Source organism: Triticum dicoccoides, chromosome 2A (assembly GCF_002162155.2).
Source record: "Triticum dicoccoides isolate Atlit2015 ecotype Zavitan chromosome 2A, WEW_v2.0, whole genome shotgun sequence".
NCBI lineage: Eukaryota > Viridiplantae > Streptophyta > Magnoliopsida > Poales > Poaceae > Triticum > Triticum dicoccoides.
Window position 1 is genome coordinate 265,460,909 of NC_041382.1, and position 5,099 is coordinate 265,466,007.

Genomic DNA, 5,099 nt, shown 5'->3' on the forward strand with positions numbered 1-5,099 from the left:
TCGATCAGGCAATTTACAACGGTGGAGGGAGCTGGCCTTTTATCCCAGCACGCACGGACGCGCTGCACCACGCTCCCACTGCGCACACCCCACGTCCACGCTCCCAGGCCCGCGTATCTGCCGCGCACGCACGCAAACGCCGTAGGCCGGGTCAAGCGCCCCGATGTGGTCATCACTCCGTTTCTCTCGCCTACACACAACGGCCCACACGCTCGAACACGAGGACACACACGCACGCACACTTGGTCACGCACACACGCGACCCAGGCTGCCATGGCCGAGCCCGGCGCGTCCCGGGCTCTTCCACGGCTTATTCCCAACACACTCCCCCTAAGCCGTGAACTAGAGGAGGCCGTCGTCCTCGACGCCGGCGACGTCCGCTAGCAGCGCGCGCTTCGCCGCCGGCTCCCTCCGCAGCTTGGGGCAGCCTCTCTTGAAGTGGCCGCGCACGCCGCACTTGTAGCAGCGTCCACGCCGGTTCCCGCCGCTGCTCGACGCCACACTCTTGCCATCGTCGTCGTCGTCCCGAGCACTGCCGTGTCGACGCTCCCGCGCTGCCCACCGCGCCGCCGTCATGAGCAGCTGCTCACCCCCGCGCTCGCGGCCATCTTGTCCACGGCGCCGAACCCGCTCGTCGAACGCGCGCAGCCGCCCGAGCACCTCGTCAAACGCCATGGTCGTCACATCGCAGAATTGCTCGATGCCGGCGATGACGGGGAACGGCCGATCCAGGACGGTGTCCAGCAGCTTCTTCACGAGCGCCGCGTCGCCCAGCGTCTCCCTGAGGTTCGCGTACCTCGCCGTCATCCCGGCCAGCCTCCCGGCGTACGCGTCCAGCGCCTCGCCGTCCGCCATCTTCAGGCGGTCGAACTCCCCACGCAGCGTCGCCAGCCTCGCCACGCGGACCCGATCGGCGGCGATGAACCTCACCGTCAGGGAGTCCCATACCTCCCTGGCGGTGGGCTTTGTCGCCACCGAGAGCAGCACGTCCTCCGACAACGCTCCGAGCAGCAACACGCGCGCCGTCTTGTCCTTCCTCGCGTTCACCGCCGCATCGCCTGGCGCCACCGCCTCCCACACGATGTGCACGTCGAGGATGGCCTGCGCCTTGATCGCCCAGACGGTGTAGTTGTCCACTGTGAGCATCGGCATCGCCATCGACGCCGATCCGCCCGCGCCACCGCCGTGAGGAACCAACGCCATGGTCACCGGTGATCGCCCGAACCGAAGCTCTGAATACCAATTGTTGTTGCCGCGGCCTTCCTCTTCTTCTCGCTCAGCAGCACCTCCCTCTCGCTCACTCTCTGACACAGCAAAGACGAAGAAGGAGGAAGAAGAAGGACGCAAGGACGCAAGTGGTTTTGCCGGAGCACGAACTCCGCCCGCCGCACGAACGGCGTCCTTGTTTTTTCCTCGAGCTCAGACTCGATCAGGCAATTTACAACGGTGGAGGGAGCTGGCCTTTTATCCCCAGCACGCATGGACGCGCTGCACCACGCTCCCACTGCGCACACCCCACGTCCACGCTCCCAGGCCTGCGTATCCGCCGCGCACGCACGCAAACGCCGCAGGCCGGGTCAAGCGCCCCGACGTGGTCATCACTCCGTTTCTCTCGCCTACACACAACAGCCCACACGCTCGAACGCGAGGACACACACGCACGCACACTTGGTCACGCACACACGCGACCCAGGCTGCCATGGCCGAGCCCGACGCGTCCCGGGCTCTTCCATGCCTTATTCCCAACACGCACTCCCACTCCTCCGCGTTGCCGAGACCCTGCGCAACCTCGTCATGGCCGCCAGCCTCGTTGTTTCCTCGCTGTGAGCAACTTTCGTCATAACTGAACTTTCTTTCTTTTCCTAGATCCGTTCTGGCATGTATAGTTTATTTACAGTGGTCACCATGTTTCTATACGAGCTTAGTAGTAGCCCGACTGGTCAGGGATCCTTGCTCTGTCCAGGAGGTTTCGGGATCGAGTCCCAGGTGACTCAGGTTTTTTCCTCTTTTTCTTTTTGTCAACGCTGTCACACACACGGTTTCCTCCTTTTCTTTTTGTCAACGCTGTCACACACACTGGGCCTAATCTGTCGGTGGTCTGCACCGAGGTTCTCAATCCGGCCCAGTATTGTTTTTTTCTCTGCATAATGGTTTTTCCTTTTTTTCTAGGGTTTACTATTTTATAGAAAACCCCCTAGTTTTCATGCATATAATAACTCATGAACTATGTATCTTATGTAAAGACTTTAAATATGTAAAATGATTAGAATTTCATCTAGTTTCATAGTATGCTGTTTTCATCCATGTTTAAAATGTTTAAATGTGTTGTTTGAATTAATTTGCATAAATGGCATGTGAAAATGGTTTATTTCATAACTAAATAATCGTAGCTCGGTTTTAAATAAACTTTATATGTAAATAGGGTGGAAAAATGCCTAGTTTAACATGGTGCACTTTATTTTCCTGTTTAACAACTCTAAAATATGGTTTAGAGCAGAACAATATCAAATTCATAATATGCATATGGGGATTTTCTGGAATTGTTGTTTGTCGTTTCGGCCTCATTTAAATTGCTTCGATAGTTAGTTTACTTATGCCTCACCTCTTGCCATGTTAGTCAAACTTTTATATTGTTGAGTACCTAACCGAGAGTGAACTAAATAATTGAATGTGGTGTTTCGTCAACATGCGTCTTGTTACATGCTGAGCTCCACTTAACTTGTAGTTTTGTTTGTGCACTTTGCCATGCCATGCATATTTAAACCGGACATGCATCATCCTTGGTTGTGCATCATGACATGTTTATACTTGTGTGTTTACCATGTTGCTTGCTTCTTTTCGGTTTGCTTCTCTCGTTAGCTTCGGTTCCATTCCGGAGTTGTGAGGATTCGTTTGACTACGTCTGTTTGTTTTCTTCATGGTCTCGTTCTTCTTCCTTGCGGGATCTCAGGCAAGATGATCATTACCCCTGATATCATTTCTATCTTTGCTTGCTAGTTGTTTGTTTTATCGCTATGTCGCGCTACCTACCACTTGTTTATCATGCCTCCCATATTGCCATGTCAAGCCTCTAACCCACCTTCCTAGCAAACCGTTGTTTGACTAAGTTATCGCTTTTTCTTAGCCCCTCTTATAGCGTTGCTATTTGCAGGTGCCTTGTAGGTTGTTCCATGTTGGAACATGGATATGTTGGGATATCACTTTATCTCTTATTTAATTAATGCATCTATATACTTCGCAAAGGGTGGAAGGCTTGGCCTTTTGCTCGGTGTTTTGTTCGACTCTTGTCGCCTTAGTTTCCGTCATACATGTGTTATGTTCCTTGATTTTGCGTTCCTTACGCGGTCGGGGTTATGGGACCCCCTTGACAGTTCACTTTGAATAAAACTCCTCCAGCAAGGCCCAACCTTGGTTTTACATTTGTCTACTAACCTATAACTTTCCCTTGGGGTTGCAAACCTGAGGGTCATCTTTATTTTAACCCCCCGGGCCAGTGCTCCTCTGAGTGTTGGTCCGACCTAGAGCCACTTGCGGTGCCACCCCTTCACCCAGGGTCTCCGGTTACTGTATGTAGTGTTCATCTGGTGTGCCCTGAGAATGAGATATGTGCAGCTCCTATCGGGATTTGTCGACACATCGGGCGGTCTTGATGGTCTTGTTTTACCATTGTCGAAATGTCTTGTAACTGGGGTTCCGAGACTGATCGGGTCTTCCCGGGAGAAGGAATATCCTTCGTTGATCGTGAGAGCTTGTGATGGGCTAAGTTGGGACACCCCTACAGGGTATAAACTTTCAAGATTCGTGCCCGCGGTTATGTGGCAGATGGGAATTTGTTAATATCCGGTTGTAGAGAACTTGACACTTGACTTAATTAAAATGCATCAACCGCGTGTGTAGCCATGATGGTCTTTTTTTGGCGGAGTTCGGGAAGTGAACACGGTTTTGGGTTATGTTTGAACGTAAGTAGTTTCAGGATCACTTCTTAATCACTTGTAGCTTCAGGACCATTGCGTAGCTTCTCATCTTACTCTTATTTGCGTATGTTAGCCACCGTATTTGTTTAGCGCTTGCTGCAACTCCACCTCTTTACCTTATCCTACCCATAATCTTAAATAGTCTTGATCTCGCGATTTTTGGGATTGCTGAGTCCTCGTGACTCACAGATACTACCAAAACAGTTGCAGGTGCCGATGATACCAGTGCAGGTGATGCTACCGAACTCAAGTGGGAGTTTGACGAGGACCTTGGTCGTTACTATGTTTCATTTCCTTATGATCAGTAGTGGTGCCCAGTTGGGACGATCGAGGATTTAGCATTTGGGGTTTATCTTCTCTTCATTCGGATTTGACCGTAGTCGGTCTATGTGTGTATTTTCGATCATGTATGATTTATTTAAGTATTGTGTGAAGTGGCAATTGTAAGCCAACTCTATTTATCCCCTTCTTGTTCATTACATGGGATATTGTGAAGATGCCCTTTCTTGCGACAAAACCACTATGCGTTTATGACTCTAAGTCGTGCCTTGACATGTGGGAGCTATAGTCGCATCGTGGGCGTTACAAGTTGGTAATCAGAGCCATCCCCGACTTAGGAGCCCCCTTCTTGATCGAATCGCTAACATTGTTGAGTCTAGAACAAAATGTTTCGAGTCTTAGGATTATATATATCGGATAGTATGATTCTTTTTACTCCTCAGTCCCTTCGTCGCTCTGGTGAGGCATCCTGACGTATATGTTTTGACTTTCCTCTCCTCAAATTTCACAAAGAAATAGGATCACGTGGGTATCTTGGGATCATTTCGATATTCTTGTGATGAGAACATTGTTCTTGGTGCCTCCTGACATTTAGGGGTTGTGGCAGTGTCCCGGGGAGTTGAGCTCCGAGGTGTTGTCGTCACAATTTTATCATTGCAGTTCTGGAATACCTGAGTTCACCGACATCGAAAATCTCTTTTATGCAACTAGTGGTAAGATAGCATCGACGCCACCCAGTACTGGGGTGGGAGTTTGGGAGTATTGCTATAGCTTGTATAACAGATGCTTTTCGAAGGTTGAGGTACACGATTTCTGGAGTTTTCCTGGTTATGTGTTGACGGATGG

The 5,099-nt window shown here is 50.8% G+C and overlaps 1 pseudogene; it reads right to left on the reverse strand.

Moving 5' to 3' along the window:
- Positions 1 to 342: 342 nt before the first annotated feature.
- On the reverse strand, positions 343 to 946 carry LOC119359326 (annotated as a pseudogene).
- Positions 947 to 5,099: the final 4,153 nt, after the last annotated feature.